At 35.9% G+C, this 25,675-nt stretch overlaps 1 long non-coding RNA gene across 19 annotated transcripts in view; it reads left to right on the top strand.

The window, feature by feature from the left end:
• LOC147366712 (uncharacterized) overlaps window positions 1–25,675 on the top strand; it is a 409,970-nt gene that overhangs the window by 229,018 nt on the left and 155,277 nt on the right. For 3 of the 19 annotated variants that reach the window (XR_015168989.1, XR_015169014.1, XR_015169003.1), the window contains one exon: window positions 3,849–4,366. The exons of 12 other annotated variants lie outside the window; for them this stretch is intronic. This is a non-coding gene — a long non-coding RNA (uncharacterized LOC147366712). Of the gene's footprint in view, window positions 1–3,848; window positions 4,367–12,033; window positions 12,384–25,675 lie in introns of those variants that run through there. 4 more of the 19 variants (XR_015168990.1, XR_015169019.1, XR_015169006.1 and 1 more) reach the window with 4 other exon arrangements.

The raw sequence follows: 25,675 nt of genomic DNA, 5'->3' as shown, positions 1-25,675 counted from the left end.
ACTGTGATATCTTCTGCATATCTGAGGTTATTGATATCTCTCCTGACAAGTTTGATTCCAGTTTGTGCTTTATCCAGCCTGGCATTTCACGTGAGGTACTCTGCATATAAGTTAAATAAGCAGGGTGACAGTATATAGCCTTGATGTGCTCCTTTCCCAATTTGGAGTCAGTCATTGTTCCTTGTCCGGTTCTAACTGTTGCTTCTTGACCTGCGTACAGGTTTCTCAGGAAGCAGGTAAGGTGGTCTGGTATTCCCATCTCTAAGAATTTCCCGTTTGTTGTGATCCACACAATCAAAGACTTTTGAGTAGTCAATGAAGCAGAAGTAGACGTTTTTCTGGAATTCTCTTGCTTTTTCTATGATCCATCAAATGTTGGCAATTTGATCTCTGGTTCCTCTGCCTTTCCTAAATCCAGCTTGAACATCTGGAAGTTCTAATTTCACATACTGTTGAAGTTTGGCTTGGAGAATTTTGAACATTACTTTGCTAGCATGTGAAATGAGTACAATTGTGCAGTAGTTTGAACATTGGTTGGCATTGCCCTTCCTTGGGATTGGAATGAAAACTGACCTTTTTTAGTCCTGTGTCTACTGCTGAATTTTCCATATTTGCTGGCTTATTTGAGTGCAGCACTTTAACAGCATCATCTAATATGTATTTGGCAGTTATTGAGGATGTTGTCCTGTTAATTTCTTTAGTTCAAATTAATTGGCATTATTATTCAAATCTTACACATCCTTTCTGTATTTCCCTATCAATTACTGAGAGAGAATTGCTAAAAACTCTTATTGTGGTTAAAGATTTATCTATTTCTCCATTTAATTCTGTCAGGTTTTACTTCATTTATTTTGAAACTTTATTTATGTTGCGTGCACATTTGTTATTTTCATGTCTTCCAGAAATATTTACCCTTTCAGCATTATAACATTTCCTTCTCCATCTCTTGAAATGCCTACCTTGTCTACTATTACTATAGTCTCTCCAGATCTTATATTTCATGTCTGCAGGGCATAAGTTTTCCATCCCTTTAATTCAAGCTATGGTTGTCTTTATACTTCTCTTGTAGTCAGCATAAAACTAGGTATCACTTTTTAATCTTATAATTTAGCTTTCACTGAGAATTTGGGCAATTTAAAATATGCAATAATTATTGATATTTTTGTGATTATATCAACCGTCAGGCTATTACTTTCTACATATCCTATGTCTCTCCACCCTCTTTCAGATTAATGGAATACTCTTATATTTTTAGTACTCAGTTTTAATTATTCTGCTCTTTTTAAAATTTACAACTCTGTAGTGTGTCTGTGTGTCTGTTGACTCAGCAGCATAATATGCAACTTAATTTATCACATTCTACTTACATTTTGCATTGCAATACTTGTAAGATTTAAGAATTATACAACAGTTTAATTTCATTAGCCACTTCTCCTTTTCTGTTATTGTTGTTTTGGTTGCTAAGTCGTGTCCAACTCTTTGAGACCCCATGGACTGTAGCCCACCAGGTCCCTCTGTACATTGAATTCTCCAGGCAAGAATACTGGAGTGGGTTGCCACTTCCTTCTCCAGGGGATTTTCCTGACCCAAGGATCAAACCCATGTCTCTCGCATTGGCAGGCTGATTCTCTACTGCTATGTTATTATACATGTTATAAATTTCAGAATATGTTGTTGATATTTTAGTTTTAATTAACTAAGAGAATAAATATCCCTTTACTTTTCTCAGTGGGTTTACATGTTTATCTGGATTTTATTTTATTTCAGCCTGAAGAATTAACCACTATTTTTCTTACAATGCAAACCTGCTGGCATTGGCTGTCCCAGACTACAGTTATTAATAAACATATAAGCATAAAATATATTAAAAGAACCAGTTGTGAATAATGAGTTTCCTTTACATCCTTGAACAGATTTATATTAAGTGTTCCAGATTTCTTTTCTATGCTTTTTCTTTATTGATAGCTTTCATTTTTGACTTTGGCTTTCTTTTCTCTGCTGCTTCACATATGACTACTTATTATATAATGGTTGTTGTTAATGGTTTGATGTAGGTAGTATGAATTATGTTATCTTCATTTAGAAACTTGTGAATTTGATTCTGAAAAGATATTAACATCTTATGAGGTTCCCTCCTCCTGCCCCTGTTTTTTTTTTTTTTTATTAGGGTAGGTTTGGTTTTACTCTATATGAGAATGAGTATATTTTGTTTTTGTCTTTAGTGCTAGTGTGTCCCTTACTTTAGGACGTGGTCTGATGTCCTTGAATGCACAAAGGGCTCATCAATTCCAGGTTCTGATGGCATTGAATGCATAAAGGGCTCATAGGGATCACTTTATTCTTGCAAAACTGGGGTTTCAATATCTCCCAGCATGGTGAGACTTCAAGAATCTTTTTCCAGTTTCTATCACTGAAAGAATGTCCCTTTGATAGTTTTCATAGTGTTTTCACTTACACATTTGCAACCCAAACATGGACAAATGACATATCATTAACTCTAAAAGTTTTCCACGCTCCTTATCGCTGCCAACTTTTTCTTGTCTTTCACTTACATATTCCAGCAGATTCAATAACTTTCTCCTTAGCTTAACAAGACAGAATTCTTCATAGGCTCCACCTCCATTCTTTTGTAGAGAAGGTACTTCCAGTTAGAAAAATTGGATGAATGTTCACTTTTTTTTTTCTATCTCCAAGGTCATCATTCTGTTTGATGTTCAGTGCCTAAAAACAGCTGTGTCTGATGTTGTGTTCTTTTTTACAGTCAGTAGAAGTCCATATCCAATATAAATTATTTCTTAATAGCCAGAATTGGGCTCATTATCTTCTTATAGATTCATTTTGACTTACTTTTGGCTTCTAATATGGACTTTTTAGCAGGGAGACATATCTTCTTCCTCTTTAAAAAATGTTTATCACATATATGGGGCATAATAAATCTCTATTGGTTTTTTATTAAAAAAAAATCAGGGCTCTCCATTGCCTAAAAGAATACCCTAATTATCTATGTAACCAAATAGAATCATACATTCTATTATGCTTATTGGGGTATGACCAACTATTGATGGTTGTCCACTGTTAACTACCTAGGCTTAAGGCATAATGATAAGTTAAAAATCTGAATTAGATAATCGAAGAAAAGCCCAGCATGTTAGATAAACAGCCTACTTTTATTGTTCTTCATCCAAGAGACTCTGTCTCAGTCTCCTGTGTTTAGATCCTCAATACAGAATTTTTCAACCATATTAAGAATCTTGGCTACTGTGAAACATTTATTTTTCTCCTTTTGCCTTAGTATCTTGATAATTTCTAGCATTATATTCTCTTACTTAATTCTTCAATCCACACATTCTGTCCTCAGGGAAGAAACAACTGTTTACTTGTTATATCGGATTTTACTGCAGTGTCCATATTTTCAAGATGAGTGGATTTGAGTATGGATTGAGGAAGAGTAGAAAGATGTTAACACTTGTCATTTGCATTTTGAAAAATGTAGTCCTGGCTGATTCATATTGTTATATGGCAGAAACCAATGCAACATTGTAAAACAATTTATCCTCCAATTAAAAATAAAAAAAATTTTGTCTTAAATGTAGTCCTGTAGCAAACTCCAGAGTTATATAGTTATATAGTATTGTCCTTCTTATATAAAGACAAGTGTAGTAGAAGAGGTAGGCCCTGAACTCATAGTATCTTCCTTCTCAACTCTCTTAAATGGATTTGTTAAACTTCATTTGAACCTTAGTACTGTTGTTAAAGTTTTAATAGTACTACCAGCCTTGCAATGTATTTTAGAGCATTAAACATAAATGCAGAGTTCTAAGCATTCATCTGATGAGTTTTTCCTCTAGGAAATTTTCTTGTGGATTCAGTTTATGAATGGTAGAAATGAATTGTTGAGTCATTGAAGGAGGAAACAGAACAGACTATCTTGAAAGCAGGAATCCATCTTGGGCTGGACTGTGGACTTTGAGCTATATGCCCAGCATCTATGGAAAAGACATACCAACTGGAAAACCAGGCCGCTGGAAGGAAGAGCCCAAGGGCTCTCCGTTGCCTAAAAGAATACCCTAATTATCTGTGTAACCAAATATAATTATACATTCTGTTATGCTTATCGGGGTATGACCAAGGGCCTATTGATAATTGTCCGCTGTTAACTACCTATTCTTAAGGAACATGAATCACGGGTTAATTTTGATTGTATCTTTCTTTTTCCTTTGTTCAGACTAGTTTCAGGGAATTTGGGAGGTGGGTTTGTGCACCTACACTTAGGGTACGTAAGGTTTTCACAAAAACTGGTCCGGGTCCTTGGCTAAGAGGAGACTCTGCCTTGGGCCCGCCGGTGTAATAAACTGCACTCCACTATCTGCATTGTCCTTCTGAGTGAGTTTGTTTCCCAGAATGCGTAACTACAACATTAGTACTTCATCAGTGTCTCTTATCTTATAGTCTGTACACTTTCCAGAGCACCATGATATTTTCTAAATGATTTGTAAGAATAGGCATAGGATGGATTTGTTGACTATACATTGCTGGGTCATTCAAAACGTTCTCTGGTACTTATGCCTGTGAAGTTATAGGTTTTTAGGATTACTGACTGAAATGTCTACCACTTCCAAACATCATTATTAGTAGACACTTTACTAACTTTATCAACTTTCTTACTTATTGAGTCTAGTGCCATTATAGAAAGAGAATCAGCTTTAAGTTTAGAAGATTCTGAATCTGTGATTTTTTTTTTCATCTTATATCCACACACTTAATAAGAGGCAATCAGATTAAATGGAGGGCTCATTACAGGGTTACCATCATCATATACATATCTCTTTGTGGAACAGATGACAACTGTCTTTTGTGTTCACTACTTCTGACTGCCTTAAGGAAAGCAGATAAGGGTGTATTTGATATTGTTTTAGAGAGTAAAAGTATTTACACTTTGCATACTGTCTAATTTTGCAACTGATTGTTTTCTAGAACTTTAGGCCCTTTTTATTGTCTGGTTATTAGAGCCCTATATGTTGAATAAATAAATGAATACAATTCTTATTCAGACATTGTAAAAGTATGATCCATTCTAGTTGTAGTGAGACCATTTGTTTTATCACCTTTGAATTCAAACAGATCTGAATCTTAAAACCCGTCTTTGCCACTTTCAAAATTATGTAATTCCCAAAATTTATATGAAATATACACAGAAAAAACAGCAACCAAATCTTGTTACTGTTAAGATCTGAATCTTAAAACCTGTCTTTGCCACTTTCAAAATTATATGAGCATAATTCCTAGAATTTATATGAAATATACACAGAAAAAATAGCAACCAAATATTGTTAGAAATACTTAATAGTTTTGTGGTGTCAAAATTCACATTTTTATCCCTTCAAAAATATTGACAAATGAAAGAATCAGTTAATTATTGCATTTAAAACACCATGTTTAAAAAAGTGGACTCATGTATTTAAAAGAAGATATTTTTGTGAAAGGTTAGAAAATTTCCAGTTTTTCAAAAGTATTATTTTAGGAAATCAACATATATGAAGAATGTTTATAAAAGAAGGGGAAGAAAAATTAGAAATAAATTAGAACACTGTACTTGAGAGTCTGAAAGCTTGTATTCTATACCTGACTGTGCCATTAAATAACTGTGTTCTTTATGAAAATAACTTTACCTCTTATAATCTCAACTACGTGTGATAATATCCATATTCCTTTTAATTCTAAAAATTCCATTACGTAACAGATTCTTTAACTATTGGTAGCTACTTTCAGTTCAGTTCAGTTCAGTCGCTCAGTCGTGTCCAGCTCTTTGTGACCCCATGAACTGCAGCACGCCAGGCCTCCCTGTCCATCACCAACTCCCGGAGTTCACTCAAACTCTCGTCCATTGAGTTGGTGATGCCATCCAGCCATCTCATCCTCTGTTGTCCCCTTTTCCTCCTGCCCCCAATCCCTCCCAGCATCAGAGTCTTTTCCAATGAGTCAACTCTTCGCATGAGGTGGCCAAAGTACTGGAGTTTCAGCTTTAGCATCATTCCTTCCAAAGAAATCCCAGAGCTGATCTCCTTGAGAATGGACTGTTGGATCTCCTTGCAGTCCAAGGGACTCTCAAGAGTCTCCTCCAACACCACAGTTCAAAAGAGTCAATTCTTCAACGCTCAGCTTTCTTCACAGTCCAACTCTCACAGCCATACATGACCACTGGAAAAATCATAGCCTTGACTAGACGGACCTTTGTTGGCAAAGTAATGTCTCTGCTTTTAAATATACTATCTAGGTTTGTCATAACTTTCCTTCCAAGGAGTAAGCGTCTTTTAATTTCATGGCTGCAGTCACCATCTTCAGTGATTTTGGAGACCCCCAAAATAAAGTCTGACACTGTTTCCGCTGTTTCCCCATCTATTTCCCATGAAGTGATGGGACCAGATGCCAAGATCTTAGTTTTCTGAGTGTTGAACTTTAAGCCAACTTTTCACTCTCCTCTTGCACTTTCATCAAGAGGCTTTTTAGTTCCTCTTCACTTTCTGCCATAAGGGTAGTGTTATCTGCATATCTGAGGTTATTGATACTTCTCCCGTCAATCTTGATTCCAGCTTGTACTTCTTCTAGCCCAGCGTTTCTCATGATGTACTCTGCCTAGAAGTTAAATAAGCAGGGTGACAATATACAGCCTTGATGTCCTCCTTTTCCTATTTGGAACCAGTATGTTGTTCCATGTCCAGTTCTAACTGTTGCTTCCTGACCTGCATATAGGTTTCTCAAGAGGCAGGTCAGGTGGTCTGGTATGCTCATCTCTTTCAGAATTTTCCACAGTTTATTGTGATCCACACAGTCAAAGGCTTTGGCATAGTCAATAAAGCAGAAATAGATGTTTTTCTGGAACTCCCTTGCTTTTTCCATGATCCAGCGGATGTTGGCAATTTGATCTCTGGTTCCTCTGCCTTTTCGAAAACCAGCTTGAACATCTGGAAGTTCATGGTTCACGCATTGCTGAAGCCTGGCTTGGAGAATTTTGAGCATTACTTTACTAGCGTGTGAAATGTGTGCAATTGTGTGGTAGTTTGACCATTCTTTGGCATTGCCTTTCTTTGGGATTGGAAGGAAATCTGGCGTTTTCCAGTCCTGTGGCCACTGCTGAGTTTTCCAAATTTGCTGACATATTGAGTGCGGCACTTTCACAGCATCATCTTTCAGGATTTGCAATAGCTCAACTGGAATTGCTCAACTAACCAAATGAAGTTCTAGGTTATAATGAATTAAGTTTTGTCATTTTATGATATGCCTTCTAAATTATCTCCATCACTCTTTTTATCCTGTAAACCTTTACTTGTACCCATACATCATTTCTTAAATCTCTAGAAGAGGGAGGTCCATGTGAAAGTTCATCTTTTAGCCTACAAAATTGTTCCTTAAGTAACATGCATAGTTGTTGAGTTAGTTTTCTTGGATATTCATGAAACAGAGCCTAGCATTTAGTCCTTCATGATTTATCATGAGTCTAGGTCCTTCCACTGCTATCTCTTACCTCTAAAGTATCAGTACCTTTTACTATTCACTTGTTGGGATTCATTTATCAAGAGCCTGAGATGTGAACATCTGCCCAGGTTCGAACTGAACAAATCATTCCAAATAACCTTTCTAACCCAAAGTTCAATGGATGAGGCAGACCATGATTTATATTTGAGGGGTTTTGTTTTGTTTTTGTAACAAAAGCCATTCTCTTACTATACTTGCAACAACTGCCTGCATTGCATTAATCAGATGTTAATTAACAAGGAAGAAAGGTGATAATTTACATTTATTTCAAATTGACACATTGTACTTTATTTAGCAAATGAGACCTGTCAGCCACTGCCAGTGACACTCAGATTGAAGACAGAGAGTCGAAAATATGTCTTCCACCTGCCTGTGTCTTTGTAGGAGGGAGCTTTCAGTGTGTTTACACAGAGATCATTAGACATATCTCATGCTAAGCTTTCATGAATCTTGAATAAGAAATGCTCAAAGGTCATCAGGTATGAAATATTTTATTATGACACACTGCCATAAGGTATGAGAAACTGTGATTTATCCTCCAAAGTAAACCCAAAGAGGATAAAGGAAAGAGAAACACAGGCCTCCAAACCATTTCAGATCTGTGAGAATGCAGGCTGGAGAAAGTTTGTTGACCTGGTATACTTGTGCAATTCAGAGTCAGAGTTGGGGGTCAGAAGTAAACAGATGAGAAGTCTTAACTGCTCACCACCTTTTGAACAGGAACAGTAAGTTGCTATCAAATGTCAGGAAGGAAAGAGAATTGAAGAATCGTGAACACTAATCTGCTAATTCTAGGATGAAAATGAGATGAAATAAAAAAATTAGAGGAAGTGATTGATTTCTCCATTCTTGCCTCTTCTTGAGTATATGGGTAAAGGTTGAATTTGAAATTTATGTTTAAGAAGGTTGAAGTAAGTGAGATATACAGCTTAGCTAAAGTAGATCCATGTTTCCCTCCTGCTCTTTTAAGGGTACTTCCATTGTTTTTAGTTACCATGTATGTTTCAACCTACAGTTTAAAGTAGGCAGTAAGGTAAGTCCTGCAAGTGTTGCTTTTATGCATTTTATGGGCCTGCGCTTTGAGGACAGCCCCTCGCCCCCAAGCGTGCTGTGCTCATGCAGGCATGCCCACCTTTGCTCGTGTAGTCTCCTCCATTGTGATGACCACTGCTCTAGTCCCTCCATATGATAAACCCATTGGCGGCTTTAAAGTGCTGTGCAAATCTTATCTCCTTTCTGAAGCTTTTGTTCCTCCCAGTACTTCTGTGCTCCCAGAGCACTTTAAGTCATACTTATCCCATTGCCTAAAGGCCTCTTTCTCTGCCTACATGTAAATTCTTACTCATTTTTATTTCTCCATTGCTTAGTGGATTGTCCAGAACAAAGAACATCTTTCTTTTTTTTTTTTTTTTTTGCATTTCAGTAACTTTATTGAAAGGTATATCCCTTAGTACCAAAACATAATGGGAGTTGGTTAGATTACCTCTGGCAACTCAAAATTAACACTGATGTATTCAAAATATTGAAATGTATCAGTATTTTGGGAAAACTGTAAAGTTATCCATAAAACATGGTTTACCAAGTATGAGATACACTGTGGGTCTTTGGTTCATTTTCTAATGCCTCTATAGCCATAAAATGATGTCAAAACTGGGTGCAGCCATCCTGGATGGATTCAGGCTACACAGTGCACTGAGTAACTCTCTGCAACACTTTAACCCTGTAGATCTCCAAACACTACACCTCAGCAACCTTATACTTATGAAGATGCCTACTTACCTTTCCTAATACTTGCTTTTGGCACACAGTAGGGGCAATTAATGTAAGTATATTCTCTTCCTTTTAAGCAAAATTCTAAGTTAGAACCAAGTTTTATAAAAACAGTCCTCAGTAAAAACTGATGGAGTGTTAAAAAGTTTTCAGAGTGACGCTAATTTGTTTTGAGTTACTAGTACAGTAAAAACTAATTTTCTCGATGGGACTAGACTGAGGCAGTAAATTTTATATAAAACTTTTAAAATCATGGTGTTTAAAAAGGGTAACCTACTTAAACTATGAGGTTTACATCAAAACCACCATTTCACAAATGTACTTTTTAAGGCACAATAAGGGTCACTATTCTAGACAGTGAGAATAGTTAGTTTCTTGGCACCTATAATGCAAGTAATTATTAACCCAGAGATGTGGACCTTACTGCTACATAGAAATCACATTTAAATTTGAGGGCATTTATGTAAAGCAAAACTACCAACTCATTAATTTTGGCATGTTATCTTTAATATTTTTCTAGAAAACAGGTGATGTTTGTATCCAAAGAACATCTTTCAGTAGTTGCTAGTTAGAGTTGATCAAATTTTGAATGAACCTTCATGGTTTTCTAGTTAATAAATGGTACTTTTTATGGTGACTTTTTTGGGGGGAGTGCTTCATTTTTTATTTATTTATTTTTTACAATATTGTATTGGTTTTGCCATACATCAACATGAATCTGCCACGGGTGTACATGTGTTCCCAATCCTGAACCCCCCTCCCACCTCCCTCCCCATACCATCCCTCTGGGTCATCCCAGTGCACCAGCTCCAAGCTTCCTGTAGCCTGTATCGAACCTGGACTGGCGATTTGTTTCCTATATGATATTATCCATGTTTCAATGCCATTCTCAAAAATCATCCCCCCTTCCCTTTTTCATAGAGTCCAAAAGACTGTTCTATACATCTGTGTCTCTTTTGCTGTCTCGCATACAGGGTTATTGTTGCCATCTTTCTAAATTCCATATATATGAATTAGTATACTGTATTAGTGTTTTTCTTTCTGGCTTACTTCACTCTGTATAATAGGCTCCAGTTTCATCCACCTCATTAGAACTGATTCAAATGTATTCTTTTTAATGGCTGAGTAATACTCCATTGTGTATATGTACCACTGCTTTCTTATCCATTCATCTGCTGATGGACATCTAGGTTGCTTCCATGTCCTGGCTATTATAAACAGTGCTGCATTTACTTTCACTTCTGGTTTCCTCGGTGTTTATGCCCAGCAGTGGGATTGCTGGGTCATATGGCAGTTCGATTTCCAGTTTTTTAAGGAATCTCCACACTGTTCTCCATAGTGGCTGTACTAGTTTGCATTCCCACCAACAGTGTAAGAGGGTTCCCTTTTCTCCACACCCTCTCCAGCATTTATTGCTTGTAGACTTTTGGATCGCAGCCATTCTGACTGGCGTGAAATGGTACCTCATAGTGGTTTTGATTTGCATTTCTCTGATACTGAGTGATGTTGAGCATCTTTTCATGTGTTTGTTAGCCATCTGTATGTCTTCTTTGGAGAAATGTCTATTTAGTTCTTTGGCTTATTTTTTGATTGGGTCATTTATTTTTCTGGAATTGAGCTGGAGGCGTTGCTTGTATATTTTTGAGATTAGTTTTTTGTCCGTTGCTTCATTTGCTATTATTTTCTCCCATTCTGAAGGCTGTCTTTTCACCTTGCTAATAGTTTCCTTTGTTGTGCAGAAGCTTTTAAGTTTAATTAGGTCCCATTTGTTTATTTTTGCTTTTATTTCCAATATTCTGGGAGGTGGGTCATAGAGGATCCTGCTGTGATGTATGTTGGAGAGTGTTTTGCCTATGTTCTCCTCTAGGAGTTTTATAGTTTCTGGTCTTACGTTTAGATCTTTAATCCATTTTGAGTTTATTTTTGTGTATGGTGTTAGAAAGTGTTCTAGTTTCATTCTTTTACAAGTGGTTGACCAGTTTTCCCAGCACCACTTGTTAAAGAGATTGTCTTTTCTCCATTGTATATTCTTGCCTCCTTTGTCAAAGATAAGGTGTCCATAGGTGCGTGGGTTTATCTCTGGGCTTTCTATTTTGTCCATTGATCTATATTTCTGTCTTTGTGCCAGTACCATATGGTGACATTTTTATATTTGCTCTTTGAACTACTCAAAGTAGTACTACTCAACCGATTCAGTGATATGTATGTTACTATGGAGTATACTGTGTGCCACTATATATAAGATATATGTGATATAAACCATATATGTGCATGAAACTAAAAAATTAATACATATAAATAGCATATTCAGTTTTTAAAATTTTATCTCACAATTTTAGTTTTGAAATTTGTAAACTCTTTAATTTTCTTTAAGTGTTTTTATCAGTTTGTGTTTTTTATTTCATTTTTTTGTTGTCTAATTTTTATTTAAAGATCAATTTAAATTTTCGGCCATGCCATATGGCATGTGGGATCTTAGTTCTCTGACCAGGGATTGAACTCATGCCCCTGCACTGGGAAGCAAGGGGTCTTAAGCACTGGGCCACCAGGGGAGTCCCTGTCAGTTTGTTTTTGTGAACATAAATCATTAGAAGAGCTTGGGCTTTCTAATCATTTAAATCATGATTTGAATTCTAATTCTTCTCCTATCATAATATTATAGATTTAAGCATGTTACTTCATTCCTTTTGGTAAAGTTTCTAAAGTTTTTATTTTTATTTTTTTTTCTAGAGATCAGTTCAACTCAGTCACTAAGTCTTGTCCGACTCTTTGCGACCCCATGAACCGCAGCACACCAGGCCTCCCTGTCCATCACCAACTCCCAGAATTTACCCAAACTCATGCCCATTGAGTCGGTGACACCATCCAACCATCTCATCCTCTGTTGTCCCCTTCTCCTCCTGCCCTCAATCTTTCTCAGCATCAGGGTCTTTTCAAATGAGTCAGCTCTTTGCATCAGGTAGCCAAAGTATTGGAGTTTCAGCTTCAACATCAGTCCTTCCAATGAACTTTCTAGAGATAAAAAATGTTAATCATGGCTACTTCATTTTAGCATTTTTAAAAGATGAAATAAATAAGATGTACAAAGTTCCCAAGAAATCTTAATTATTTGATTAATGTTTACTATCACCTCACCCCCTGTTATACTGATACTATAGAAAATACATAAACTTACAAGGCAAGGGGCTGAAATTTTCATCAGTTAAGGACATTGACCAAGTCCCTTAACCACTGTGAAAGTCAGTCCTTCATTTAAAAATAGAATTTTGTTGAAATAGTAGCTACCTTTCTGTGAAAAAGAGACAGGAGCTCTTTGAAGGAGAGAGAAATCTGTTATTTGATATATGCTGTGGTTAAGCTATAAAGCCAAATGTAGATGGAAAAGAGATTATAAGGCATGATAGGATCTATGATGCCAAATCTACATAGTCTCACAACACAACACAGAATTACATGATTTGAAATAGAAATGTTTCCTATTGCTTATGATTTGTACAATAGTAATATTGATTTTTATTGGCTCTGATATACTAAGGAAAGCATATTACTTGTGGATTAAAGTCACAAATTCTGCTTTATAGGTGAGTTAATAAGAATTAGAGTAATGGAACCCACTTTTATCATGGACTTAATTATTGTGGAAAACTTGTTCTATGGTGGTTCAGAGGCATGGTGCTGCTAAGTCGCTTCAGTCGCGTCTGACTCTGTGCGACCCCATAGACAACAGCCCACCAGGCTCCCCTGTCCCTGGGATTCTCCAGGCAAGAACACTGGAGTGGGTTGCCATTTCCTTCTCCAAAGCATAAAAGTTAAAAGTGAAAATGAAGTCGCTCAGTCATGTCCAACTCTTAGCGACCTCATGTACTGCAGCCTACCAGGCTCCTTTGTCCATGGGATTTTCCAGGCAAGAGTACTGGAGTGGGGTGCCATTGCCTTCTCCAGGTTCAGAGGCATAGCTGGAGCTAAAACTAGATTCTCATTTCTATGGTTTTAACTCTTGTGTCTAAGGTAATAATTTTTGGATCTGAGAACCCAGTTCTAAATTCTATTTTTCAATTGCTTGCTGACATAGCTACAGAGACATTTACAGTAGTATTAGAAACATAATATATTAAAATATTTTTAATAAACATTAAAATATCGGTGCCCCACACATTTATTAGTGATTCACCTTGATTTCTCATTCTCTTGGTCACAAAAATTCAAAATTTGTTAAATTTCACTTCATCTATATCCACAATCTATAGGATCTCCTTCTGGAGTGTTGATTTTGATCTGTCCTTTACACTTACCACTTAAACCATTATTGTTGATAATGTTAAAATACAGTTGCTGTCCTAGTCCTTTTCTGAAATCATTTTGTATACATATTTTATCTAGAAAATTACAGGCCATATTTTGGCTACTCAGTACCTATGCTACTACAACTACTACTACTACTATGACTACTACTACTAAGTCACTTCAGTCGTGTCTGACTCTGTGCAACCCCACAGACAGCAGCCCACCAGGCTCCCCTGTGCCTGGGATTCTCCAGGCAAGAACACTGGAGTGGGATGCCATTTCCTTCTCCAATGCATGAAAGTGAAAAGTGAAAGTGAAGTCACTCAGTCATGTCTGACTCTTCACGACCCCATGGACTGCAGCCTACCAGTACCTATAGGATTAACTTTAATTTCCTCAGCCTGGCATATAAGGACCCTTTAAAAATGGTTTCTTTCTGTTTCTGAAAATTCAGAGGATACCTCTTGCAGAGTGTAGCTGGAAAGTCAGGACAATGTATGAAGTACATCTGATATCACAAATCTAACCATGTATGAAGAATTTGAGAACTAAGATGTTAAGAAGACAGAAGTCTAGGGAAATGAACATGGAGTTTGTCCTAGTAATGTATTCCTATTTTGGCAAGAGATCATGCTTTTTGAGAGTCTGAAAGCACTTCTTTCCTTGATGCTGCTGCTGCTGCTGCTGCTAAGTCGCTTAAGTCGTGTCCGACTCTGTGCGACCCCATAGATGGCAGCCCACCAGGCTCCCCTGTCCCTGGGATTCTCCAGGCAAGTATACTGGAGTGGGTTGCCATTTCCTTCTCCAATGCATGAAGGTGAAAAGTGAAAGTGAAGTTGCTCAGTCATGTCCGACTTTAGCGACCCCATGGACTGCAGCCTACCGGGCTCCTCCGTCCATGGGATTTTCCAGGCAAGAGTACTGGAGTGGGGTGCCATTGCCTTCTCCGTCTTTCCTTGATAGACAGTAGTTAAATACAGTTAATAGCATTTAGAAAAAAATGAACTTATCAATGAAGAGGTATAGATGATACAAGAATAAATGAATTATTCAAAATGAAGTCAAAAGTTCAAAAAGATGACAAATAAAAAATATATATGACAAATAGAGAATATAGTATAAAGTTCTCATATTTATCTATTTGTCTGGATGTGTCTCTGTGTGTGTTTAATTGGAGTGTGAAAAGAAGAGGAGAAAAGGAAAGATGCCAAACTTATATTTGCAGAAATAATGTTTGAAAGTTTTCAGATTCTCTTGAAACCATTATATTTTATAAACCCAAAGCTTCATGACCCATAGTTCAAACAATGAATCTCAATAGAAATTGAAAGATATGTTGTACTAAAGGATGATAAAAATACTAGAAATCAAAACTTGTATAATGACAGAAAAGTCATGCTTAGAGGATCTTTTATAGACTTACATGTATATATTAAGGGAAAAAAGGCTGAAAAATCTGTAACTAGGTATCTTAAGGCATCTAGAAAATGAATAGTAAACTATAGTATATCTAATGAGGTGGATGAAACTGGAGCCTATTATACAGAGTGAAGTAAGCCAGAAAGAAAAACACCAATACAGTATACTAACGCATATATATGGAATTTAGGAAGATGGTAACAATAATCCTGTATACGAGACAGCAAAAGAGACACTGATGTATAGAACAGTCTTTTGGACTCTGTGGGAGAGGGAGAGGGTGGGATAATTTGGGAGAATGGTATTGAAACATGTAGAATATTATATATGAAATGAGTTGCCAGCCCAGGTTCGATGCACAATACTGGATGCTTGGAGCTGGTGCACTGGGATGACCCAGAGGGATGGTATGGGGAGGGAGGAAGGAGGAGGGTTCAGGATGGGGAACACATGTATACCTGTGGAGGATTCATTTTGATATATGGCAAAACCAATACAATATTGTAAAGTTAAAAAATAAAAGAAAAAAAAAGTCAAATGGAGGACATGACAAAGAAAAGGTAGAAATTAAAAGAATGATATAATAAACAGTGGAGAGGATTAGCAAATTAGAATATTTTAAAAAATACAATAGAATAGTAAACCCTTGGCAAGGTAAATTAAGACAAAGGAGAGAGAGTATACCCAGGAGGGGAATTGTTGGGACATATCGTAGTTCTATTTTTAGGTTTTTGAGGAACTGTCGTACTGTGTTCAATAGTCACTGCACCAACTTGCATTCCTACCAACTGTGTACGAAAGTTCCCTTTTCTCCACATCCTCGCCAACATTTGTTATTTGAGATCATTTTGATGATACCATTCTCACAGGGGTGAGGTGATGTTTCATTGTGGTTTTATTTTCATTTCCCTGATGGTTAGTGATATCAAGGAACTTCTTTTTATGTGCTTGTTGGGCATCTGTATGTCCTTTTTGCAAAAATTTCTGTTCAGATTTTCTGCCCATTTTAAAATAAAGTTGTTGTTTTGGTGTTGAATTGTATGAGTTGTTCATATATTTTAGACATTAACCACTGAAGTCCATGGGGTTGCAAATGTTTGGACATGACTGAGTGACTGAACAACAAAACCTCTATCAATCTTATCATTTGCAAATATCTTCTCCCATTCAATAGGTTCTGTTTATTACTTCTTTTGCTGTGCAAAAGCTTTTAAGTTTGATTAGATCCCAGTTTTACTTTTTTTTTTTTCCCTTTTGCTTTAAGAGACAGATCCAAAAAAAAAATCTGTTCTGATTTATGTTGAAATGTTCTATGTTTTCCTCTAGGAGTTTTATGGTTTCCTGCCTTACATTTAGGTCTTTAATCCATTTTGAGTTACTTTTTGTTTTTGGTATTCGAGAATGTTCTAATTGTCTTCTTTTACATGTAGTGGTTCAGTGTTCCCAGAACTACTTAAACATGTACCCCATATGACCCCAAAATCATAGTAGCATCATTTATAATTGCCAAGTTATGGAAGCAACCTGTCTGTCAGCAGATGAATGGCTAAAGGAGATGTGGTATATATATACTGTGGTATAATGTGGTATAGAATACTACTCAGACCAAAAAAAGAGAAAAAAAAATTTGCCATTTGCAAGAACATGGATGGACTTAGAGGGTATTTTGCTAAGTGAAATAATTTAGAGAAAGGCAAATATTATATGGCACCAATATAAAAATACAACAAACTAGTATATATAGCCAAATAAGAAACAGCCTCAAGGATACAGAGAACAAACTAGTAGTTACCAGTAGGAAGAGGGAAGTAGGAGAGGCAGTATAGAAAGAGGGAATTAAGAGGAACAAACTATTACATATAAAATAAACTTGAAGGATATACATTGTATAACAAAAGGAATATAGCCAGTTTTTACAATAATTATAAATGGAAGGGGCTTCCCTGGTGTGTCAGCTGGTACAGAATCTGCCTTCAATATGGGAGATCTTGGTTCAATCCCTTGGTTGGGACGATCCGCTGGAAAAGGGAAGGGCTACCCACTCCAGTATTCTGGCCTGGAGAATTCCATGGACAGTATAGTTCATGGCAATTGCAAAAAGTCAGACACAACTGACTTTCACTTCACTTCATTTCATAAATGAAGTATAACGTTTAGAAATTATATACCTGTAGCTTAAATAATACTGTATATAAACTATACTTAAGACTTCCCTGGTGGCTCAGACAGTAAAGCGTCTGCCTACAGTGTGAGGGACCTGGGTTCAATCCCCGGGTGGGGAAGATCCTCTGGAGAAGGAAATGGCAACCCACTGCAGTACTCTTGCCTGGAAAATCCCATGAGAGGAGCCTGGTAGGCCACAGTCCATGGGGTCGCAAAGAGTTGGACACGACTGAGCGACTTCACTTCACAAGTATACTTCAGTTAAAAAAAAAAAAAATGGATGTGGTTACATTAGATGGCTGGATGGCATCACTGACTCGATGGATGTGAGTCTGGGTGAACTCTGGGAGTTGGTGATGGACAGGGAGGCCTGGCGTGCTGCGATTCATGGGGTCACAAAGAGTTGGACACGACTGAGAGACTGATCTGACCTGATACAATAAAACTGGAAATATATATACACACACACAAAAAAACACACAAATAGCCAAAATGTAAGATGAAATCATTACTACCTATCTGGAGATTCTAAAATGGTAACAAGAGAATATTATGAACAACTTTATGATCATTATTGGAAAATGGTGAAGAAATAAGAAAATTCTTAATAAACTAAAACTGCTAAAGCTAAAAGAGGTAGAAAATCTGAATAATTACTAATGAAATAATTTTCTTTCTTTATACACTTTAATACACACACCTTTGAGTCTCAAATGAGTAAATTTTGCTAAAAACTGAAATGTCTTCCAACTTGTTTCATGAAACAAGCATAAATTTGACAAATTTGATAGCATTTTAAGTGCAGATCAATCACAAATTTTGAAACAAAAATTCCAGATGAGATTGGAATTCACCACATTAATAGAATAAATTAGAAAAATAACATGATCTCAGTAGACACAGGGAAAGAAAGCTTTGAATAGAATTTAAATTCATTAAAATGAAACTCTTAGTTCACTAGGAATAAAAGAAAATGTATCTCCAAAGACCTTAAGCTGATAACAAGATAAAGAAGAAATTTAGAAGCTTTTCTTTTCACTATTTTCCCTTCTAGTCAACATTATTTTGGAAGTCACTATAGAATATTATGATGAAAAAAAGAAATAAAATATAGATATTGAGAAGGAAACTATAAAATTGTGCTTATTTACATTTAATATAACTGTGTACATAGAAAATCCCAAAGAATCTAAATATAAACAATTAGATTAACAAATGAGTTTAACAAGTGTATTTTCACATAGCAGCAATGAGAATCTGGAAAATGAAATAAAAGGATACATTTTAATAGCATAAATAATGTGAAATGTATTGGAACATGTGTAAGACCTGTATATGCTGCTGCTAAGTTGCTTCAGTCGTGTCTGACTCTGTGCGACCTCATAGATGGAAGCCCACCAGGCTCCCCTGTCCTTGGGATTCTCCAGGCAAGAACACTGGAGTGGGTTGCCATTTCCTTCTCCAATGCACGAAAGTGAAAAGTGAAAGTGAAATTGCTCAGTCGTTTTCGACTCTTAGCGACCCCATGGACTACAGCCTACCAGGCTCCTCCATCCATGGGATTTTCCAGGCAAGAGTACTGGAGTGGGGTGCCATTGCCTTCTCCAAAGACCTGTATATAGAAAACTGTAAAAATAGTGTTGAGAGAAAGTAAAAAAAGGGGTCAACCAAAAAACAAAAAAAAAATGGAGGAAAATCTAGTTCATGAGTTGGAGGATTCAGTATTGCAAAAATCTAAATTATCCCAGTCCAAATCATAACTTCTTTTGTTGGAGTACAGATTGGCTATAAAATTTATGTAGATATAAAAATTCCCAAAATAACAAAGACATTTGAAGAATAGATAGGAAGGACTTGCTCTATCAGGTATTAAAATACTGGTATTTCTACATTAAGACACTGATATTATGAGAATTGGAAGATAGATCAAAATAAATGAAAGTCCAGAAATAAAGCCAGGTTTTTTTGGACATTTGGTTACAATGTTGGCACTGCAGAACCGCAGGGAAAAGTTAATCTTTTTTAATGAATTATGTTTAGGATAATGGTATTTCCATATGGAAACAGAGAAATCTAATACCAAGCATAAGAATCCAGGTAGCTTTTAGATTTAAATCTTTTAGAAGATAATATTTGATAATATAGGCTTCCCTGGTGGCTCAGTTGGTAAAGAATCTGCTTGCACTCAGAAGTCTTGGTGTTTGATCCCTGAGTCAGGAAGAACTCCTAGAGAAGGGAATGGCTACCCATTCCAGTATTCTTGCCTGGAGAATTCCATGGACAGAGGAGCCTGGCAGGACAGTCCAGGGGACTCAAAGAGTTGGACATGACTGAGTGAATAATACAGGATAGAGATAAAATGGGGTATTCCTTGTGGTGGGGAAGCCAGCACTTTGCACATGCAAGTTATTTACCGGCTCTGCTGAATTCCTCTATAGATTAACCTGTTTTGTCATGTCTTGACCATAGCTTGTTGATGGGGCAAACTTCTACAAAGAACAGCTACCAGGTAAGCCACAGGCTGGCAGGGGGGTGTTAGAGATTGTTGGTAAATAAAAGAGAATAGTTGACTATATATTTTCTGTCTTTTCACTCAATAAGCACTTTGCTCCTAAATATACTCCATTGATTAACCCAGAAATAACATTTAATCAGGTTCTTTTTAGAAGTTGTTTTCCAGTTCATATTCCATATGTAGTTACCTCAGAATTTCTATAGTGCAAATTGGCCTAATGTTTTAATTCTTTTGGTAAGATTTATATCAACAATTTTCAGTCTTAATCTTAATTACATTTGAATACCAAAATCTATATTTTTCCTCTAACTGTAGCAGAAAGGTTACCTAATTTACACATATAAATGATTACTAACGATTATATGAAATACAGATGGAGATTTTAAATTTTAATTGCTTTTGTGTTTCTTTAAAATATAAACATTATGAATGGAAAATAATAACACGGTCCAAACTTTCAAAGAGTAAAATCCTTGAAAAAAAAAAGAAACCATTTGTCTCTCATAATTGACTCATCCCCATTTCTGCTTCCATATTGATATCTGCAATAAATTCAAAATTAATTATAATGTTTCTTGTATTCAATAATCACATTCAGGAAATTAAGAGTATGATCTTTGCAGTATGCTACCTCTACCTCTCTTACCTCTATCACTTAGTTATTGTTTCAAAAGTTAACTTACAAGTTATTCTCTTATAAATGCACTCTTTATTATATAGTAAGCAAACATTTAGTATTCCAAAATGTTAGCATTCAGTGAGATGTAAATATTTAATCTTAATTGACTCAAAAGTTTCCAGCCATTCCTTCACTTACTCTTAATGTTTTTTTATGCCAATTATAGGTAGATCTTATCACACTTTAATTCCTGTTCTTAAAGTTCTAATTAGCAAAGTATTGCATAGTATTTGAATATCACTTATTAACATCTAGGGAAGCCACCAGACTTCCCTGGTGGCTTAGATGGTAAAGCGTCTGCTTGCAATGCAGGAGACCTGGGTTCGATCCCTGGGTTGGAAAGATCCCCTGGAGAAGGAAATGGCAACCCACTCCAGTACTCTTGCCAGGAAAATCCCATGGACAGAGGAGCCTGGTAGGCTACAGTCCATGGGGTCGCAAAAAGTCGGACATGACTGAGTGACTTCACTTTCACTTCACTTTCACTTTATTAACATCTAAGATAATATTCTCCATAACATTTCCATTGTGTATTGAATCAATCCAATTTTTGATAGATTAATTTGTTTCTTATTTTACTGAAATCAGCCATTTTTCCATATTAATTTGGTCTCAGAACAAAATAATTGTCATTCATCTGACCGTAAAAGCTACTAATATTGAAAGTGATTCAAATCTGCTGAGAAACAACTCACTACTATAAATTAAAACTGAGAAACAGAAATATACTATTAAAACTGCTGGGGAATAGTTATATCATTGAGCTATAAAATGAAATGTATATATTTCCAAAATATTGTCCTTTTAATCCCTTTGTACAACAGGTATGGTATAGAAAAGCAAGTTAATAGAACGTAGTTTATCTTGTACTTTTATATACAGAGAGTTTCAGTTTCCTTCTTTTCAAAAGTCATCAGTTTGTGAACATTTTCATCATTCTCTGCCATAGGATTATAAAATCAGTGGAATTTTCAGGGGGTGATTGCCTTAGCCATCTCTCTGGAGATCTGTTTTCTACACAAAATAACTGAGGTACATCTAGGTGTTGCTTTAAGGTCATCTGTCTAATTACTTCAGAAGTAGGCACAATGCAAAGGTTTATTCTTCTAGTTTATTTGTGCTATCTATAATCAAATATGTGTTTCTCTTTATGTTTGCTTTTGTTTTGTTGCTTTTCTCACATGTAGGTAACATGATTTTTCTTTTTTGATGATGTAGCAGACAGAAGATATCTGCATTATTCGTATCCTCTCTCCCGCTACTTCTGCTAGGTGGGCAACCAAGAGTCAGGCTACCCTAGGCTCCAGTTTAATGGACTAGAGACGAGCAGCTGATCCATTGACTCAGTCATAATCTTTATCCTGTGAATTTGAATATGTGAGATGGGGTCTTCCTTCCTCCTCCTCGAGGAGGGCCTGGTGAATTGGTATGTTTTATCAGACCCACGCTGTTTAACTCCCGAATTGTTTCTAATGGTTAGAACTGGGAACCACTGATTCTGATCATAGATTTTTAAAATATTTTTCATAAACTAATTTCTGGGTGCATATATGTGAATTTGTGTATGTGCATTCTAAGTTGCTTCAGTCATGTCCGACTCTTTGTGACCCTATGGACTGTAGCCTGCCAGGCTCCTCTGTCCATGGGATTCTCCAGGCAAAATACTGGAGTGGGTTGTTGTGCCCTCCTCCAGGGGATCTTCCCGACCCAGGGATCAAACCTGTATCTCTTATGTCTCCTGCATTGGCAGGTGGGTTCTTTACCACTAGCATCACCTGGGAATGTATATCTGTATTTGTATTATGTACATGTTTGTGTATGGCTATATTTATACACTTTATTCCAAAAACGTATCTTTGACCTTTATAATTATGTCATATTTTTCACTAACCTGAGTGTACAATTTTGATTTAGTATTCATGTTCCTCCAGTCTTCACTAATCACCTTGCTGTTTTACTCCATGTAATATTTAGTTGTATGTCAACTAAACCATCAGTTTCTCTGTTGTATAAAATATGACTAAAACTTAAAATAGGGAATTAGCCCTTAAAATAATACATAAGTAATTTATCCTGTGTATCACTTTTCTGATAAAACTACATCTATATATAATGATAAATTCTATTTTGATTAATAGGTTAAATTGACCTTTTCTTTTAATTCATTTTTTCTTTATTACATTTTTAAAAATACTACAGAATTTAATTAATGTTTAACAAGGAAAATTGTGTTTGGTAATTGGCTTAATTTTTTAAATAATCAGTTACATATTAAATCCTCATTTTCACAGAACACTGCTCATTACCAAGAATAATAATTCTAGTCAAGAAAATATTCATCACTTTGTTGGAGGTTTTCTTCCTAATGCAATAAGAAAAAGTTAATTTTTATTGAATTACTTCTAGTGAGGGATATCAACTTTAAAAAGACAAGCTTTTTTTTTTTTTAACTATCTCCAGCTTACAATTTGCTTATTTATGGTTACCCAAATATATGTGTGTGTGCATGTGTATGTGTACATATATAGTTACTCAAGTGTTGTGCTTATTTAGACACAGATGGTTATTACCCTTATTACCCATGAATTCTTATTGGTTAATTGCTTGCTGACTGCATTTACTATCTCAAAGTAAAGCATTGTTGTATATTGTGCTTTTTTTCGGGCTTTATTTTTTTAAAAACTGGGAAAATTGCTTTGCAAGGTTGTGTTGGTTTCTGCTGTATAATGCAAATCAGTCATAATTATACATATATCACCTCCCTTTTGGAGAAGGCAATGGCACCCCACTCCAGTACTCTTGCCTGGAAAATCCCATGGACGGAGGAGGCTGGTAGGCTTCAGTCCATGGGGTCACTAAGAGTTGGACACAACTGAACGACTTCACTTTCACTTTCCACTTTCATGCATTGGAGAAGGAAATGGCAACCCACTCCACTGTTCTTGCCTAGAGAATCCCAGGGATGGGGGAGCCTGGTGGGCTGCTGTCTATGGGGTCACACAGAGTCGGACACGACTGAAGTGACTTAGCAGCAGCAGCAGCAGCACCTCCCTTTTAAGCCTCCCTCCCTTCCTCCTACGCCACTCCTCTAGGTCATTAAAAAACACCAGGCTGGGCTCCCTGTGTTATATAGCAACTTCTCACCAGCTTTCTATTTTACACATGGTCATGTGTGTGTGTGTGTGTGTGTGTGTATCGATGCTACTTTCTCCACTCATCCACTCTCTTCTTCCTCCACTGTGTTCACAAGTCCATTCTCAATATCTGACTCTCTGTTCCTTCCCTGCAAATAGATTCATCAATACCATTTTTCTAGATTCCATATATATGCATATATTAATATATGATATTTGTTTTGCTCTTTATGACTTGCTTCACTATGTATAACAGGCTCTAGGTTCATCCACCTCACTAGAAGTGACTCAAGTTCATTCTATTTTATGACCGAGTAATATTCAATTGTAAATATGTAACACATCTTCTTTATCCATTCATCTATAATTGGGCATCTGGGTTGTTTCCATGTCCTAGCTACTGTAAAGAGTGCTATTGTGAACATTTGGCTACATGTATCTTTTTCAATTAAGATTTTCTCAAAGTATAAGCCTAGTAGTGGGATTGTTGGGTCATATGGTAATTTTATTCCTAATTTATTTTAAAGGACACTCCATACTGTTCACTGTAGTATAACCAAATTCTGTGGTGATGAGGAATACATTCCTTGATGAGTCAAAGTATTAATTTGAATGCCAGTAATTCATATTTCATGTAGGCATTTGCCTACTCATAATTTAGCTAAAGATCAATGTGAAATTTCATACTTTTAGAGGAATATTTATCCAAAGGGTACAGTTTCTACATATATAATTTCTTGCATATATACCAAGTGATTCAATTTAGTCTGTTAAAAGTATTTCAGTCTCATATCAGTTGACTTAAATAAAGAACCTAAATTTTAAAAATATAATAAATTCATGTTCTTCAATTACAAGCTATACTTTCCCCAAGTTTGCATTTATTTGTGAGGCTGCTTATATTTTGATTAAAAAATTTTTTGTTGCAAACCTATTACATCTTTTAAAACATGGTTAAAATACTTTGAGAAGTCTAGAAATAACTAAAATAGCACATTCTATAAATAGTGAATATATTTGGAAATTTTGAAAATGTCTTCCTTTCGACTTCCCTGGCGGCTCAGACGGTAAAGTGTCTGCCTACAATGTGGGGGATCTGGGTTCAATCCCTGGGTCGGGAAGATCTCCTGGAGAAGGAAATGGCAACTCACTCCAGTATTCTTGCCTGGAAAATCCCATGGATGGAGGAAGCTGGTAGGCTTCGGACAGGACTGAGCGACATCACTTTCACTTTCCTTTGGAATATAGAAATAACTGTTGAGATTTCAAATAACTATAAAGAAGTAACCAAAGATGTATTCCATTGGCTTTTTTTTTTAATTGAAATAGAGTTCTTCAGGCATGTACATTATGAATCATGAATAAATCTTATATTTAGTCAACTCTTTTAAATCTTTCTATGAAAAAAAGGGAAAAGAGTAAATGGAACCATTTAAAACCATGTTTTAAAGTTTTTCTTGGGTTGTGAAATATAACACATTTATAGAAACGTGATGTCACATTTAATAAGTTGTCACTACAGGAACAATCAGATAAACTCTAGATCAGGAAATAAAACATCTTTAACGTCCAGAAGCCTCCACTGTGCCTCTTCCTACCTCTTTTGCTGACTAGAAGGCACTCTCTATCCTCACTTTTGTGCCAGTAAGTTATTTGCTTTCCCTCCAAGTTTTACCACCAAAGTGTGTACATCTACAAACTCTATTTGTTATAATTTTGTCTAGTTTGGGGAGAAGGCGATGGCACCCCACTCTAGTACTCTTGCCTAGAAAGGTCTAGTTTGAAGAATATATAAATGGAAACATAATATATATATATATATATATATATTTTTCTTGGTTTGGTTTCTTCTACACAATATTTTTGATATTAATACATATTATTTTAATTCATTACAATTTATTCATTTTATTATAATATTCCATTGTATGAGTGTACTATATTATTTTAATATTGATAGACATTATGTTTGACTTTTGGAACTAACACTAATAATGCTGCTAAGAACATTTTTATTCTGTTTCTTGATATACACATATATATGTTTTTCTCAGGTACTATATTTGGGGGGCTAGAATTGGTAGGTCAAAAAGTGTGGGTTTATCCAGCTTAAGCAGTTGATAATAAACTGTCTTTTTAAACCAAGTTAAGAAACCTGATTTTCACAATAATTGTACT

Source organism: Bos grunniens, chromosome 8 (assembly GCF_055505025.1).
Source record: "Bos grunniens cultivar Pamir isolate PY7600 chromosome 8, Bosgru_T2T1.0, whole genome shotgun sequence".
Taxonomy (NCBI): Eukaryota; Metazoa; Chordata; class Mammalia; order Artiodactyla; family Bovidae; genus Bos; species Bos grunniens.
This window is presented reverse-complemented; position numbering and strand designations above follow the sequence as displayed.